Raw genomic sequence first — 18,729 nt, 5'->3', positions numbered from 1 at the left:
CTTCTGTTTTTTGTAGAAATGTGACTCTCACACATTACTAAAGAAAGTGGCCGAGTATCGTTATTTAAAGCTACAGCTAGTGTAACACCTAATATTTCCTTTTTCCAATAATTCATAAAGAAATATAACCATGAAGCAGGCAGACATCTACTGTTGAGTGCTTTTCATGAGAAGATATGAGAATTTCATAACAGTGACCTCTTCCTTGTTCTTAACAAGGTCACCAGCCCAGTAATGAATTAATCTAATTGCTTGCTCTTTACTGGCTTCAAAACCTGTGCTATCTGCTTTTCTTCATTAAAAAAACTGAGCATAACCTAAATGATAAAATGAACATGACCTCGTGATAATGCTGTTCCACAAAATTTCAATTAATCATTCCATAGCCTGTATACAGAAGTACTGAGGGGGGAATCTAATTGCATTCCTTTTTATATTTGAACAATAACAGTAAAATCTAAGGTGGGCACCAGTGACTCAGTGGCAGAGTTCTCGCCTGTTGTGCTGGAGACCCACGTTCGATTCCCAGAGCCTGCAATCTGAAAAAAAAAAAAAAAAAAAAAGAAAAGAAAATCTAATGCCTGTGGTTCAAAAACCTTGGCTGATTAATGTTATTGGAAGAATTTGATAAAATTGGAGATTCTGGAGTCATCCCCAGATTTCATTCATTAACGCTGGAACAGAGCCTATGAATTCACATTTTTAAAGAAGCAGATCCGTAAAACAGGACCACAATTACAACTTGTTACGATTGTGATTTTGTCTCAAACATAATCACAGTTTGACTTGTTAGTTACATTTTTAGCTGCCCGTACTAATTACACTGCTTGAGAGTCTCTTCAGTGAGAATTTGCCCTAAATTACAAAATGTGGCCTCTTGACTTGAATTTTCGACTAGCTCCTTAAGGATAACGATGAGTGTCTGATGATCTAGAATCCTAAACCCTCACCGAGTCTCCCGCAGCCATCTGGCTGCACATAAGCTCGGGAAGTATGAAAACCACGCTGCACGCTAGCCGTCTGAGATGTGGGACAGCGTGTTCTCCAGCCCACCCGTCCACCCACCCCCAACCGCACTCAGTGAAACAGTTGAGAACAAAGATGCCAAAGCAAAAGGCCTTCAAGGGCATTTAGCAACCCCTGAATTTTTCATTTTGAAAAATTACTGACTTACAGAAATGTTAAATGAATAGAACCATGAAGACCCATTCGCCCTGGCCCTCAGACAGTTACTATTCTGCAGTATTTGCTTTATTTCTCTTCCTTTCTCAGTCTCTATCTACCTACATACGCTTATTTACTGACATTTTAAAAGTAAGTTGCGGATGCTTCAGTAGGTGAGTCCTAGTAAAAGTTCTCATGTAAATACAAAACTATTATCCACCCAAGATATGTAATACTGATAAAATAATTCAACCCACAGTCAAACTTTTCTTCTTTCAACATTGACTTGTAGCTGCCTTTTTTTATAGCTAACTTTTTTACTCCAAAATTCATTCAAGAATCACATACTGCATGTATTGTCATATGTGCCAGTTTGATATTATACACCCCAGAAAAGCCATATTTTAATCTTGATCCAGTTTTGTGAGAACAGTCATTTCTTTTAATCCTGACTCAATACTGTGAGTTGGAAACTTTTGATTAGATTAACCCCATGGCTACGTGACACGCCCAGTTGTGGGTGTGACCTCTGATTACATGGAGATGTGACTCCACCCATTCCAGGTGAGTCTTGATTAATTTACTGGAGTCCTTTAAAAGAGGAAACATTTGAGGAGCCTTGCAACAAGGAGCTCTGAACATGGAATCCTGTAGGTCAATCCCATGCTGATCAGAGTAAGAATAGACAACAGTAAAAATGGTGACAGCAAAATTGGACCAAAGGACCAGAGAAAGCCCCTTCACCCAGTGCCTCCTGGGACAGAGCAAGGAGGTTCCTGTTAGCAAATTTAGGCTGCGGTTTCCGCTGCCCAGAGGAAAGCAGCATGAGAATGTCTTTCCTTGGACTTACACTGCAGAGCGGGTTTGCAGTGATGAAGAGGCTATCAAATGCTGGTTTAGGGTTAAGAATCTTCTCATGAAACATAGCACCTCCTTTTTCCTCTTTTCCTTATCGCTTTCAACATTCACCTTTTACTTCACACACATAGAAAGGAAAACTGTTGTCTTCATCTGCACCTTATATCTCTAAAGCTGTTTACTATATTATTTGTGGTGGGTATTGAAAATAAAGAAATGTAAACTGTTATTGCGTTGAATTTCAGAATATTCATAAATTAGGTACAAAACAAAGTTACAAGGAGGGCCACGGTGGCTCAGCAGGCAGAGTTCTCGCCTGCTGTGCTAGAGACCTGGGTTCGATTCCTGGTCCCTGCCCAAGCAAAGAAACAAAAAAGTTACGAGGCATTTGCTCTTGACCAAAAGCAAAACAAACAAAGCAAAAGCATGTTTCCTTTCTCTTTCCCATTGAAAAGGATGTGTTCACCAACCCACTATGAAAGTTTATAGTTAGCTGGCCTTTAATCAGGGAATTTTTAAAAATCACAATAAATGGCTTAATGTGTCTCTCAAGAATAAGTAATCAAAGTTTTTATCTAATTCTTCCAATAACATTAATCAGCCAAGGTTTTTATACCACTGGCATTAGATATTGCTGCTATTGTTCAAATATAAATAGAAAAGTGACTAAATTTTCCTACCCAATCTTTTTATAGATAGTTTATCAAAAGATTAAATGAAATGATTTGTGTAACAGCATTAACACTATGTCATGTTTGTTTTATCATTAAGGTGTGAACAGAGCTGATAGTTAGATTTGGAGACTATGAAAATGTGCATATTGAATTTCCCTTTAACTGACAGCTAAGCGCCCTGGACTTATCAATCCTGGGTGCTCAAGCTTTCTTTGGCTAGGTGCTGGTACATACTGAGGCTTGTGCTTCAATAGAATTTGTAGAAAATGATCAGAACAGCATCCTGTTCCCATCAGCGCTAAAATATCTGTTCACGCAATTGGGAATAGTAGTAAATTCTTTTTTATTTCCTGGCCTCCATGCAGAAGGGCAAGTCCCTGGCCAATTTCAGATATACATTATTATTTTTTTTAAATCCATATGTTAGGAGAGAGAACATGAGCTGAACCTTACAATAAAAAGAAACATGGTTTGTACTATTAAGCTCACAGACCCACTGGGTATGCTATTGTCAGAGCACAGTGTCCAGATGGCGACGCCTGAGTCCTGGCCATTGCCTACATCTCTGTTTTCCGCACATCCTCCCAGTTGAGGAGTCTGCAAATGTGTTGAAAAGCCTGTGCGTGTGTCCACTCCTAAGATGCCTGCCAGCCCTGGCATGCGAGGGATTCTGGTACCCTACTGAGCACCCATCACTGATAAAATGCAAAAGGCCCTTCTAATCACAGGAAAGAAAAAGAGTAAGTCTATATTCATTTAAACATTTTTACAATAAGGTTTTCCTCAAAGCTGTTCATTGTACAATGGAGACTTCCTATAATTCAAAAATAACCCATGACTTTATGCACCAGGTTTCCAGGTCAGAGATTATATTAGTTTGTTAAGCTGCTGGAATGAAATATACCAGAAATGGAGTGGCTTTCAAAAAGGGAATTTAATAAGTTACAAGTTTACAGTTCTAGTGCTAAGCAAGTGTCCAAACTACCAAAAGAGGTTCCCTTCTCTCAGGAAAAGCTGATGCCGTCCGGAACACCTCTGTCAGCTAGGAAGGCACATGGCTAGTGTCTCCTGGCCCCTTGCTCTTGGGCTCTGTTGCTTTCAGCCTCTGTTTCCAGTGGTTTCCTCTCTAAGCATCTGTGGACCTTCACTTAGCTCCACTGGGACACAACTCTGGGTTCTGGTTTGCTTAGTGTCTCATGAGAAGGTACATGGTGACATCTACTGGGCCTCATACCTCCAACTGTCTGAGTCCTTTGTTGGCTCTGTCAGCTCTGAAGCAACTGTTCTCCAAGCATCTGCATCAGCTCTCAGGTTTCTCCAAAATGTTTCCCCTTTTAAAGGACTCCAGTAAACTTATCAAGACCCACCTTGAATAGGCAGGGTCACATCTCCATCTAATCAAAAGGTCACACCCACATTTGGGCATGTCACAGCTCTGTGGAGATAATCTAATGAAAAACATCTGCCCTGCATTGAATTGTATTGAATCAAGATCGAAAGAAATGGCTTCCCCCACAAGATTGGATCGGGATTAAAACACGGCTTTTCTGTGGTACATCCTAATTTCAAACCAGCACAGAGGTCTAGAGAACGATGCTTTCACTATCCTGTGCTTCTGCAGGTCCCTGGTAACAGTGAGGAGAACAGGGAGTGTTGGTTGGGGCTGGACCGCAGGGCTGGGGTCCCTTTAACCTGCCAAGCTTTGCCCTCTGCTTTGAGGATGAAGAGACTTATTTTATCAGCCTCAAGAGGTAGTCTCAGACCTTGGTAAATTAATTTGTTACCATAAGGAAATTTTTCTGCATAACTCTTCCTTAAAATTGCTGAGTCAATGCAAACTCCATGATTGTATGATTAGGAAATGCAAAAATCAACTGAAAATGGATGGGCATTAATGAGGTTAGTATCCCGATATAGGATCAATATATAGAAATCAAAGACTTACCAAGAAGTAGTACATATTTAGAAAAGTCAAAGGGAAATAATTCTTTTCAGTGACATAAAGTGCTTAAGTAAACAATCTGAGAAATATGCAAGCAGAATAAAAAATATATATGTACATTCTTATAAAAGATTATGTCAACTCTTCCTATATTCATCTAATCATGCAATGTAATCCCAACAATGATTTTTAAAAACATAAAATTTGACTCCCTGATGCTAAAAAATATATCTCATGGGACCCTTCCAAGAGAGTCGCCTATCTGAGTCTCAGGCATCTTGAAATCACCGTGGAATGACTTTCCTTTCCAGTAGAAATTCCTTGTAAAATTCCCTTCTTGCTTTAAAATACACTTGCATGATTTTATGTATCTTTAAATTGAATACAGAGAATACTGCTCCTCTGTGGGTCGAAGATCTTAAGATAGTTTCAAGTGAGAGTTTCACTTTCTGAGCTGGGTAAAATAATGAAAGGGATCAGGATCCCACCTGCCCTGAGTAAGGGGACCAGGTCTGTTCACACATTCTCTGCTACAGAAAGTGGACAACCCTCAGCCGTCTTCCCCCATCACTGGGTGAGCCCAACAGACCAGGACACGGACAAGGGAAGAGCAACAGCGAAGGCCTGAGTGTTGCTTGGTACTGCACTTCTTAGGAATGAAACAAGTCCGAAAAGCTGTTTACAGTCCATCATCATCATCATCATCATCATCATCATCCTGGGAATTCTCTTTGCTTCTCTCCAGACCTATATTCCTTATTTCTTTCCTTGCTTTGTTGTTTTCTTTGTTTTGAAGCACATCCTTCAATAGCTTCTCAAAAACCTGGTAGATAGATACCTTGTTTGAGAGCATCAGGTTCGGAAAATCTGTTCAATTTTCCTTTTAACTGTTAGTCTACACTTTAATTAGGTATAAAATTCTATATAGAAAATAATTTATGCTAGAATTTTGAAGGCATTTCCTCACTGCATTTAGCTTCTGATGTGCTGCTGAGAAAACTAAGACCATTTTTGATCGATGGTCTTTGTATGTGGCATAGTTATTTCTTTGACTGAGTTATTTCTGAATCATCTCTCTACTCTTGATGTTCTAAAAGGGCACTTGATTCATGCCCTTCAGTTTGGGGAAGTTTAAGTTGTTTTAAATATTGTTTATTTTATAATTTTCTATGTTCTTTTTCTCAGTTCAATGATTCTGGAACTTTTACTACATGTAAAAGTTGGACCACTTTTTTCAAGTCTAATTTTTTACAACTCCTATTTTTTTTACCTCTTGTTCTTTTTTGTACTACTTACTATAAAATACTGGTAGTCTCAATTTTGTCTTCCAGCCCCTCCATTTGCTGCTAATATTGTACTTTAATTTCCAAGCGGCCATCCTTTTTCTTTTGTGTGTGTGTGTAGCATCCTGTACCCATTTGATCCATTGCAGTGTCATAACAGCAATTCTTCAAGTGAGTGGGTAATATTGGGGTCCAATTTTAATATGAGATATTCTCTTAGCCACACGTGCATAAACAGAAAATGTTAGTCCTAGGCACTGCGTGGAAAGATACCAAAAACATAAGTGTCAATAAACAAAAGATTCTCTCTCCTACTTCATAGAGAAAGTAGAAGTCATTATAGGATACTTCCTGCTACAAAGAGTACACACCATCTACATCAGCATCAATCCTCTCTGCTGAGAAAATTTATAGAGGAGCCAAAATGAGGTCAGACCTCTACCTGTGGCTTTGATCACATCTCACCACCGTCTAACAGCACTGCAATTTTTTATCCTTTTATCCCTTTTCCCCCACGTGTAATCCAGCTGCTCCCTCAAAACTGGATTCTTCCCATCAAATTTGAGATATGGTCAAATTTTGTGCACGTTGTCCAAATCCTTATTTTCCCCCAGATTTCTCCTTCAGATATTTCTTCTCTTTCTCCTTCCCTTCAAAAATAAAGGCACTTCCTTGGGGACTCCTCTTCCTCACCTATCACGGAGTCATCAGCTCTTCTGACTTGTTTTCTGCCCTATCTCCTCACAAAGCACACTAAAAATCATTGCTCTTACCTCTATTTGTTAAATACAATTAATGTTTTCAGTCATTTTTAAATTCACACTGTTTCTGATGCAAAATAAGAAATAAACTTATCTAAAAGTTAGTTTTAAAGAGGAATTGATTTACTAAGACAAAAAGCAAATTAAGAATGGTCTTTGATCATGGTCAGTTTCCATGTGATTCTCTCTGCTCTAACCTCCTCTGTGTATTGGTCAGAGAGGATGGAATGACAAAGGAAGTCTTAAATAATTTTTAGCAAGGTTGTTATTTAAACAAACACTAAAATGAATGTAAAAACACCTATTTTCCTAAAATCCAGAATTAACAATTTAAAAAAAATCACAGTTTTTAAACTCTTGATTTTAATGAAAAATGAACATTGCATATAAATTCGAGATGCAAACACAGGAGGACCTGAGCTGACCACACAAGACCCCTTCTCTTTACCTCACATATGAATATAGAAAATATAACAGTATTTTTTACTATATAGTCAAGCTTGAAGAAACAAAGAAATTACTTTAGATGTCATACATTTTTAAAAAAATTATTTAGTTTGTAGGTATCTAAGAAATGCCACAATCCAAGCTAGAAGGCAGATGCATCTAGGTGGAGGCAGCCTTTGGCACCACTTTTACCCTTGAGGCATTTGCTGATTCATAAGAAGCATAGCTCCCCAGGTGGGGAGCTCAGACAGAGATGAGAGACTTTGAGCAGATACCTGAGTACCTTGGTATTGAGAATTGTGTGTTTTTTTTTTTTAATTGGAGTTCAGGGCTTCTAAGGCAATCAGGATCTGAGGGGTCAAGATCCCGGAGAGAAGAAAGCACAGAGGTGTGAGCCTTACATTTGACCCTGCTTTGCTGCACAAGGCACTTACTGATGGGCAAGAAACCACTAAGTGGCTGAGAAGCTAAGCTGAAGATGGTGGCTGAGAGAGCTTTCAAAAGCCTCCTGACACTGGGAGTCAAAGTTTGGAGTTCAGGGTCCACCAAGGAAGAGGGTCCTCACCCCAGGCTCTCTGGCATGTTCTCAAGTGGCACATCCCAGGGATAAGAGCAACTGAATGCATGTCAGTCCTTACGAAGACTGCATCCCAGATGTATAAAGTCAGCTGAACCAGTGAATAAAGCTGTTATGTCCCTAACTACTTGCAAGCAACTGAAGTAAATCCCCTTTGGACTAAGATAATAAAATCATTCAGAACCTCAAATTATCCTGATAACTTTTCTTGTGTACTCTCCAGTATTCAATCATAACAGGCTAAAGGGCCAAGAGAAAAAATAGTCAATAGAAACAGGATCAGGGGTTATCCAAATATTGGAGTTACAGGTATAGGGGTTAAAATAACTGATTAAAATACTCAAAAATGAATAATATACTTCAAAATGAATTGTATGTTGGAGAATTTCAACAGAGAACTGGAACCTATTAAAAAAGGAATCAAATGAAATTAAGAGTTTAAAAAGTAGATTTAGTATCTGTTAAACACAGCTGAAGAATGGATCAGTAAACTGAAAAAATGAATCACTAAGGAATATCTAGACTAAACATAGAGGGGGAGAAACAAAAACTAAAATGAGTTAAAATGCATAAGATACAGTGAATAAGTCTGTATGTAATTGGAGTCCCTGAAGTTGAAGAGTAAAAACAGTTATGTAAAAGCCCCACTGGGAAAGAAAATGGCTGAGAATTTTCCAAATCTAACAAAAGACATCAAGACCCAAGTTCAAAAATTGCTGTGTAGCTAAGCCAAGGAAACAAGCAAATTTATACAACTGTGGACTTCTCTACGCAGGAAGTATTACATTGAGTCAACCTTAAGTGGGTCTCTTGACTTGAATTCCTTGCATAAAATTGGCTCTTCAAGTATTCTCCCCTTCTTGAAGAAAGGAATAGCAAAACTTGACTCAATACCTTGAGAAAGCAATGATCACAGCAATATGTGTCTCAGACACCGAGTAGAGAACAGTCATCCAAACGAAGGTTCATCTCACATAAGGATATCATGTCCTAATATAAACTAAATGCATAATGCAAGAATTCCGAGTAGATGTTAAACTGAAAATTCATCCAGAATTGCCAACTGCTGTAGGGCTATGAATGAAACAAAGATGAAATAGTTCTGTTGGGAGAGTTTAGCAATCCCAGGCTCATGAGCTTTCCAGAGGAGATTAAAAAAACTTCTGAAGATGAGCTTACAATAAAAAATGCAGAGCATATGAATAAATTACAATGATGGAAGGCCAACTGATGCAATAAAAAGAAAGCAATTGGCCTGCCCAGAGAATTGCAAATAATAGAAAAAGTTTACAAAGAATATAAAATAACTATATTAAAATAAATAAATTATAAGAAATATTCATATTGCAAGGGCATAATATAAAAAACAATATATACAAAACAATAGAAATGCTAGAGATAAGAAAAGTCATTATAATGGAAAAGATGAGATAGCATCTGAGGACATTATTAGTTAACTTGAAGACAAATTTGAAGAAATCATCAAGCATGCAGGACAAAAATAAAAAAATAGAAAAATCCTAAGATAAGATATGAAAAATAGATTGAGAATATCCAACATGTGTCCAATATAAGTCTAAAAGGATTTCTAATGGAAGAAATGAGAGTGAAGAGGAGAGAGGCATTATTCAAATGATAATTGCTGGAAAAATCTCAAATTTGAAGAAAGACATGTCTTCAAAAGAGTCACACCAACAAATAAACACATGACAGTGAATGTACAAAACATCAAATATAAAGGAAACAATCACCAAAGCAACTCAAAGGAAAACAACTCAGGCTCCTTTTAGAAAAGAATGACAGATAAATAGATGACTAGTACACTATTGGCAACAATTGACAAAAGACCCTAGAAATAGTTTCAAAATGGTGGCGAAAAATAACTAACAAGATTAATTATCACTCAAGAGTGAGGGGAAAAGAAAGACTTTTTTCAGAGATGCAAGGACATAGGGAGTTTATTAACCTAGTCCTGCATGGAAAGAGGTATTAAAAATACAATTCTTTAGGAAGAAGGGAACAAAATCAGGAAGGGGGAAAGGCAAATCTCTATGAGAGGTAGCAGCACCGTGGTTAAGTGTGGCTTCTGGTGTCAGCACTCCTGTGTAACGAAGAATAAAACGTGTAAAATTAAAAAAAAAATTTATTATAGCACTTACATCATAGGTTTGTTGTAGAGAATAAACGTCTTAAAACTTGCAAAGCCCTGGCCCATTGTACAAGTTCAATAAATGTTGGCTGAAAGTAAACAAATGAATTGTGAAGTTTAAAGTAACATTAATATAAAATGCTAAGAAAAATAATTATCATATGAGTTTGAAAACAATGGACTGGAAGAGAAGGTATAAAGGAAATATTGGACAATAATACGGTACAAAGATGGGAGGAAATTTGAAAAAGAGAAAAAGGGTAAAGAAAGAATGTGAATAAATACTATATAAAACGGAGTAATGTCTCAGAATCAGCAGCAGCAGCCTCTCCTGGGACCTCGTTAGAAATGCAAATTATCATGCTCCCCCCGCCCCCCCCCACAGCATGGCCCCCCCTGAGTAGGAGCTCTGCGGTGCTACCCAAGAATGAGTATAACAAGCCGTCCAGGTGACTCCAATGCATGATAAAGTTTCAGAACCTCTGGAGGAGCAGAACACAAAGGAGAAGAAAAAATTAAATGTCATGACAAGTGGAAAACACAGAATGAAATGGTCAATAAAAATCCAAATAAAGTCAAGTGCCTGTGTGTTTTGTTTTATTTTTTAAGAAATCTCAAATTGGATTTAAAAATCTAGTTATATCGTTTTTACAAGATAGACGTACATAAAAGGACCCAGGAAAACAGAAAGTGAAGGATGGAAGGAAGATGAGTCAGGTGTGGTAAATTGTATCGTCGTTTCCTATTACTGCCTGCTTCGCTGTCTTAGTATATGAAACTTCATTTTCTATTAACTTGACGTGGTCAGTTGGATGTTCTGGGGCAGTGATTTATGCCACATCTGAGCTTTAGCAGCATTGCATGCATCCGTCTTTACTTGAATCCCTTTTGCCATGAGACTGGGTTAGCTCCTTCTAGCAGGGCCCAGAAGGAAGAAAGCTTGGAACAGGCCTGCATGTGTTAGAGGAATCCTCTGAGACTCCAGTGCTGCTTCTTACCAGGTTTGCATTATCTAGGCAAAACTTGATTGCCATAAAGAAATATAAGAGATGAACGCTAACTGAAGAATGCTGAGATAATATAGTGAGATTTTGAGGTTGAAATATTTCATTAGGAATAAAGACGGTCTAATGTTAAAACTCGGCCTTTTAATGTTAAAACTATGCCTAACAGAATCGTCTGGAAATAGAAGCCGTTCCAAGTGGGATAGCATTACAAGTGGGAAACGGACCCACCAACAGGATGGGCGATGTTAACCTATGTCTGCCGTAGTTTTGGAATTCAGTACCACATTGTGCTAGAGTGAACAAAAATTTAACCTGAATCCATTCTATGGAGAAGAAACACATGTGACTCGGCAGTCGCTTGCAACCTAGGGGCATGGTCCTCGAAATCGGGAAACTAACAGTGCCTGCCGGGCTCCCAGCGCTGGGGGAGTGCTTCCCCGAGTCAGCACATGGAAATGTAGTCAACATTTTTTAAATATTAACTATGGTTTTAAGTTTTAAAATAGCAACTTCTACTATTATTTGCCACTGCTGTATTTTCACACTTCAGCTTGTCATTTCGTGTCAAAACAACATGGATGGGGGTGCGAGGGTAGTTCAGTGGTAGAATTCTCGCCTGCCATGCCAGAGACCCGGGTTCAATTCCCGGCCCTTGCATTTCCAAAAAAAAAGAAAAAAATTCAACAAACGGTGCTGCAATAATGGGATAGTCACATGGAAAAAGAAAGAAATGTGACCCCTACCATACAGCATACAAAAAGAAAATACATAAATACTTCAGGGAATAATTACCTTTGTTTCACTAATTTCCCTGACCTGAATAAAAGGGTACATCTGCTCCCTGAATTGCACTGATTACTTCTGCCAGTAACCTCTCTCTCACTCTCCCCAGTTAATTTCAGAAACGGGAAGATCATTTTCTGATGTCTTTTTTCAAGATTGGTGAATAAAGAACAAGCTAGCATGCAGGGACTCAAAATGCTATATTTTCTCATACATAACTTCTTTTTTCCAAGAAGGAAAATAAAAGGTTACTGGCAACTGGTTTCCCAGCAGTTCATTCCCGGTTGAATGGAGAGCAGCTGTGGTCAGCCCGCCTCCAATACACGCCTTCCCTTCACCACCAGCCAAGGCCGGCCCTTGAGAGGTTTGAGTTCGGTTCAGTCCCGTTAAGGGGGATACTTTCTCTGCTGTGAACATTTGAAAACCTCAAACCCTTTCTCTGGCCACTGCCATCGCGTGGTAGAACCATGTAAAGTTCCCAGGGCTGGGTGTGAATCAGAGGCCACGGAAGCCCCGAGGTGGCCGGGCCTTCTGTCCCCTGGACTCCTGGGCTCTGGGCTCTGGCTGCAGCTCCCGCTCCGCACACCGGCCCCCACCCCACCCCACCCGGCTTCAGAAGAAACAAGGGACAGCCCGGTCTTCCCTGGGAAGTAAGATGATAACAGACCATGCTCCACATTCACAAGCAACCTTCGAAAGGAAGCACAATCAAAGCAAAAAACAACAAAACCAAAACATGAGTGTTACTAAGAAAGAGATGAAAATGACCCAGGTAAAACACTACAGAGGAATCTGCCTGCTGACATTTTCTTTCTAATTAGGAAAATAGTCACAGAAGAATGTATTACTTCTTTCTGCACAAAATGTGTTCTGTTTTGTTTTCTTTTCATTTAGCAACTAATTCTAAGGGAAGCTGGGCTCTGTGCACATTTACCAATTGAATTTTGTCAGTTAAGCAGCCTGAGATACAGTCGAGGGCGCCAGGGGCTTCAGCCAACAGGTTGTTAAATGCGAGGGCCCCAGAGAGGACCCACGGGGCCTTAAGGCACACTGTGTGTGTGTGTGTGTGTGTGTGTGTGTGTGTGTGTGTGTGTGTGTGTGAGTGAGATGGAGGAAGTGTGTTCTGATATCTAAAAACGACCTTGCTCTGAGTGGACCTGTGCTTTTCTACTGGGGAATTTTCTCTCTGGACTTTGAATAAATGCTAGATGTTAACTCTTGTTAAATGAACGAAGACTCCGGGCATCACCTAAATAGAAAATTAAAATTCAGAACCCATAAGTGGCCCGATCAGGTGTACCCATGAGAAATAATGGTGCTCCCTTTTTATTACTCTCCATAATAATAATGCGGTAATTCAACTTTCCTTTTTGGATAATTGAGATTAAAGTTCCAAAACGTTGGCCATTCTTATCAGTGAATATCAAAATGTTGCATGATTAATGATATTCTAGTCAATCTTTGTTTTCCTACCTAAATAATTATTTGTTAAAATATGACTAATTTACTGAGTTAATTTTAAGAAATGAATAAAAACACAGATGCTATCTAAAGGAAGAATAGAAAGCTTAAGTAAACTATGTGACATAAACTGCAATCAATCACTGCTAACTGTAAATACGCATTACAACTGTTTCTGTGTGTCTCTCAGAATCAGAAAATCTTCTGAATTGTTCACCTTGGGCTCCCCAAAGAAAAGCTACTACCAGCTTGACATAGAAACAAATAATGATCAAAAGACACGGCTACTTATTTTCTACCATATTTCTTCTAAATAAACACAGAATTTAATCTCTCAGTAATTTGATTGTCTTAGAGGAAAAAACTCCAGAATTTCAGGAGCTAACTCTTTCCTTCTCTCGTTCTTGTTTCTCCAGAAGTTCTGTCTTAAGAGTGTCACATTCTAATCAGAACAAACATTCATATTAGATACTTTTCGAAGGCTTGGTCTGATGTAATTTACTCCTTTTTCTTTTTCTTTTCTTTTTGCTTCCATTTATATAAAGGGGGCTCTTTGTGTGGAATATGTTTTCTTTTTACCTTAACTGTATTTTCAGTAGTTTAATAATATTTGCTCCGAATTCTATCCTCTTTCCTTCTTGCTTATTTTAGCTTTTAATCTCAAGAACTTTGGGTATTTGATAGATACTGCCTTTGAACAAATAGAAAGAATTTGAATAGTATTTCACAGTGATCCATTTTAATCAATCAAACGAAATTTTGCATGAGTCTGCAGTTAAATGTTAAGTTCCAAATCTGTCAATTTGAAAATCTATGCTTTAGGAGAAAATCAACTGTGATTCATAAATAAGCAAAGTAGTAATGATTTCAATATTGATTTCTGTTGCTCACCGATAAAACACTGTCCTTTCACCAAAACCATGATTATCACAGCCATACTAAGATTCCTGCTACAAAACTGCTCTTCAAGTCAAGTTAAAATTGTTGCTTTCATAGAAATACTTAGTAGGGAAGAATGAATTTCTGCAATAGAATGGATCCAAACTTCAAACTGACATTTATTCATCTTCTCTCCAAAGCTGAGGAAGAAAACCAGAGAAAGTATTTTTGCACCATCCCTTAAACCATTTAGAAATGATTTCATGCCTTCTCCTTGGAACAGTGTTTTGGTTCTCAAATCCCTATAAAGATGGAGTATGACTTACTAAGACACGAGGGAAAGACAGCTTCTACCTACAGATTATTCGGAACAATTTGTCAAGATTAGGGACATAGATGAGACCTGAAACAGATCTGGCCAATTCCTTTGGTCCCAGAGAAGTCCCTAAACCATGCCGTCTGCCCAAGCACTTTTTCATGCACCCCATCCTGCAAGGTTTGTTCTATTCAAGGTTCCTGAATTCTATAGGTTTATTTTAAGATCCTCCATGAGATATGAGAAATCACAAGTCAGTTAAGTACAGGAAGTTCCTTCAGCCTGAAATCAACCTGGAATATGAAAATGATCCCCAATAACAGCTAGTAAATGAATTGCACATTTATTTCTGATAGTCCAAACACACTACAGAGCATTATGAATTGGGAGAATTTCAACTAAGATAATTTTGGAAAACTGAGAAATTTTGCGAAAATTGGGAAATTTTGCAACCGTTTTTCCACCAGGAAAAGCACTGTTTTGCATCGACTCTTGTGTACTTTAAAAAAAAAATCATACCTTAATATTGGACAATATTTCCTAAACTTGATGTTTGATAAACTCCTGTTGTTCTTATGTTTAATCTAAAGTCTCTTTATGAAAAATTTTTATCATAGTTGTATACTACATGTTAGATAATTGCAAGAATATTTCCATTTTGATCAGAATATGGTCTAAAAATATGGGATCAATGTAGTGAAGAGTCTGCATTTATGTGGTTTGGTATCTTCTCTCCAATTGATGTCTTCAGCTATGCCGAGGAGTCGTCCTTTCCTGCTACTTAACACAATTATGAGCAGATTCTTTGTTCCTTTCTGAGCTTAAAATCCCAACATATCAACTTGTATTTACAATCCAATGGGAAGTTCTTTCCCTCCCCTTGGCTTAGACTTAAGTCTAGGGCTGGGGAAGGCAGGGTACAGTCTTCCTGTAATGTCCCCTCTTCCAAAGTTCTGGCTTCTTTGGTTTGTTGCGTCCTAAATGAAAGGATGGAGGACAAGCCTCCCACGCCTCTGTAGTTAGCAAGCACTGTCCCCACTCCTGCCGGACACTCCTGGCCACTGTAGGGCCGATTCTCTCCTGGGGGCCTGGTGACTTCCTCAGTAGGTCCTGAAGAAGGGCTTCTCACTCCACAGTCCCTGGGATGAGGAGACGTGCCCCAGCTCCACCACTTCTCCTGACTTCTCCTGACCTCTTCTCAGTGCCTACCACCATGGTCAACCCTGAACTTTCTCTTGCTGAGATCATCTTGCCAGCCCTCACCAAGTAGGCAGCCCTCTTGGACTTCAGCTGTGCCTTCTTGGCATACAGTGAACCCTTAATTTTGCCACCCATTGCGTGGGAATGTAGATCTCCTACTAATACCTCCTTGTGGTCTCTTTCTAGCTGACCTCTCATCCGCTCCTACAAATTGACTCAGAATGCACAACAGCAAGGGGGCTGCATAAGTAGTGAGAAAATAGCACTCTCTCCTTCTTGTATGCACTCCATTCTCTAGGACAGATTCTCTTATTACCCCACCTCCACACAGACATTCTACCAGAAACACACTATCTTTCTTGGCTTGAGGAATGGGGAGGGGATTCCATGCCTCCCTGCGGCCACTAGGAAGAGTGCTCCCTTCTAGGCTGTGACTCAGGCTAGGGTCACTCCAGCGTATATGAGGGAAGGAATTGCAGTAGGTGAAGGCAGCCGGCCAGTGCTCATATCTTCAGTCTGAGGTCCAGTGGTAATGAACCTGGTACTTCCCTTTAGGATGTTTTCAGAATGTAAGCATTTCTAGTGCCTATTGTTTTCAGGTGGTAATTTCAGCTGGATCAAAGAGGACAAATCCCATTCAACCACATTATAAAGTTTACTTTAATCAAAGTTTTCTGATTCATAGTTCATTATACATAAAATACATTTCTATTTGGTCTCATCTTGTAAGCCATTAATTTAAAAGATGACTGGTCAGCAAATACATTTCACCAAAAAAGTATTTGTAATCTTTGAATTGGGGCACAAAGGTGATATAAAATAAAAATTGAAATACAAAATGTGTTAATGCATCAAAAATTTTTAGAGATTAATTTCAGGACCTAATATTGAAATTCTTGCAGAGTTCAAACTGACAAAATAAACTCGGTTTATTTTCATAGTTTCCATATTTTGTTTTCAAATCATTAGTAGGAAATGATTTTTCAGACCTGTTTTTTTGTATGTTTCTACAAATGATCTATTATCTTTATTCCTAATGAGTAGAAAATTAATTTGAATATTATATTTATTATATGTTCTCATTCAATATTGGATTTTGAAGGGCTCCTTAATGAGCTGTGCAATACTTTTGATCATATGAATGGAAGATACAATCTAATGATCAGCTTTAGGCAAGTTAGTAGAATAATTAGCATTTTATTCCTCTCACTCATTATTTGCATTTCAGCATTAGTGGTCATCATGCTTTCTGCTTTTGTGAATGTCCATTTTTAACAGGCATTAGGGTGAAAGTAGAATCACAAGTGTGTAATGTCAGAACCACGGACCATATTCTTGTGAGGGATGAACAGAAATACTCATTGTATTCATCCCATAAGCTAACCACCGCAGATGCTCAGCCCGTAGCCTCTCACAGTTTTCAGACTATATTTAAAAGAAACAGAAATGGAACTTTGATGTGAAATTCTCATTCACTCATCAAACAGTCACTGACACCTCCCTGTACCGGGCACCTACCTCCAAAGAGAAGTGAAATCTCACCTGTGTCTGGAAGACGCAGCCCCAGGTCCTGCTTACCAAGTTAAGTGCACAAAGGTCTCCCACCCCCATGCTCTCACTTGTCAAATATTTATTCCCTTTTCTTCTTATAGACAAAATCCACTTTCTCCTCCCCATAGGACACAGCCTCCACATCTCGCCCCGGCCTGGCATCCACCATTCTGGGGCGTGGATGGGTGGCCGTGCATGGCGTCTGGGTGTGGCTCTCTGTGTTTGGGAAGCCTGTGCCCCCCCACACCCCGATATGCACTGTGGAGTGGCCCAGGAAGCTGTTTTGTGCAGGCTCCCGCTATGTGGACAGCAGCTATTACTTGATTCAGTACCTATTTTGCAGCCTGGAAAGGGGTCACAAGTCCATTGTTATCTGAAACCCATAATCTCTTTCTTTCAGGAGTTGCTGCATTTTCTTTTATCTGCCTTGACTTGACATTTGAAATGGGCACAGGAGTAGATGCCTTCTTTGGAAGCCGAGACACATTCTCAGCTGGCTTTCTGATCTAGAAGCTCGAGGGTGTTCTATAAAAAGTTGTTGGGAATTTTTAGAGCAGGGCCGTTCTTTTTGGCAGGATAACTCTTTAGAAATTTAGCACATTTTTCATCTATTTGACTTTACATTGGTTCCATGTGCCAATAGGTTCTCACCTACAGTTCTTTTCTAGAAATGCTCCTTTTGATTTCTAGGCCCTTTCCTGCTTTTCTCCCACACTTGAGCATGGTGAGAGAACCACCCCCTTCATCTCTTCTCCCTCATTCTCCAGTTGAACAGAAACACTAGACCTCTTACCCTTGGCTGGACTTTTACTCCAAGACAATGTCTTCCATTCACGGATTTTAAGGAAGAGTATGTCGCTTGATAGTCATATATGATTTTTTTTTTTTTTTTTTGGAGCTGAATAGGGGTTGAAAAGTGTTGCCTTTTTCAACTCAGAAAGGCTCTGATTTTTTGGATACTCTCTGTTCCTTTTTGGTCTTCTTTGCAAACCAACCAATTCTTTTCTCTTAATACCTTGCCAAATGCAACCTACAACAACCAATACATGTTGTTCATATTCCATTTTCAAACTCCATTCCCTAGTTCATTTTATTTTCCAACCCATTCTCTACGTTATGGCAGGTGATGTTCAAGCCAAATATTTTATCACTGCATGATACGGTTCAGCATCTTTCCAGTGTTCTTATCCCTTGCTGAGTCAGGATAGTAACTCGCGTGCTTAGTTATAGCATCACTCCACGTCTGGTTTGTTTTTCCTTTTATCAATTTTTCTATATTAGAGAAGACTAAGTACATAATAAAAGCAAATAATCCCCAAATCTAAGTGGCTTAACCCAACCAAACTTTTTTATTTTTTGACACTTAGACAATGTAGTCTGCAAATGGCTCTGTTTATCATAGATAATCGGGGAGCCAGACCGATGCAGCATCATTTTGTGATTTGCTTTTATTTCACTGTATCAGTGGGAAGGTGGCATAAAGAGCTGTATAACTGAGTTCTCATAATGTATGCCCAGAAGTCTCAGAAGTTTCTACATGACATCTGGCCCTTTACATTCCATGTCTCTTTGCCCTGTAGCCCTCACAGTGTTCTGCCCAATCCTTTCCTAGTGTGTTGGTATTGGATTGGAGGTGGAGCTAATCTTCCTGGCGGTTGGCCCAATTCTCCCCCAGAT

The 18,729-nt window shown here is 39.0% G+C and overlaps 1 protein-coding gene and 1 non-coding gene across 2 annotated transcripts in view; both read left to right on the top strand.

Moving 5' to 3' along the window:
• Positions 1-18,729, top strand: part of DOK6 (docking protein 6) — a 452,915-nt gene that overhangs the window by 237,832 nt on the left and 196,354 nt on the right. The gene's annotated exons all lie outside the window — the stretch shown is intronic.
• Positions 11,449-11,519, top strand: TRNAG-GCC (transfer RNA glycine (anticodon GCC)). Its single transcript has one exon. It is a non-coding gene; the product is annotated as a tRNA-Gly (tRNA).

Source organism: Tamandua tetradactyla, chromosome 18 (genome assembly GCF_023851605.1).
Source record: "Tamandua tetradactyla isolate mTamTet1 chromosome 18, mTamTet1.pri, whole genome shotgun sequence".
Taxonomy (NCBI): Eukaryota; Metazoa; Chordata; class Mammalia; order Pilosa; family Myrmecophagidae; genus Tamandua; species Tamandua tetradactyla.
This window is presented reverse-complemented; position numbering and strand designations above follow the sequence as displayed.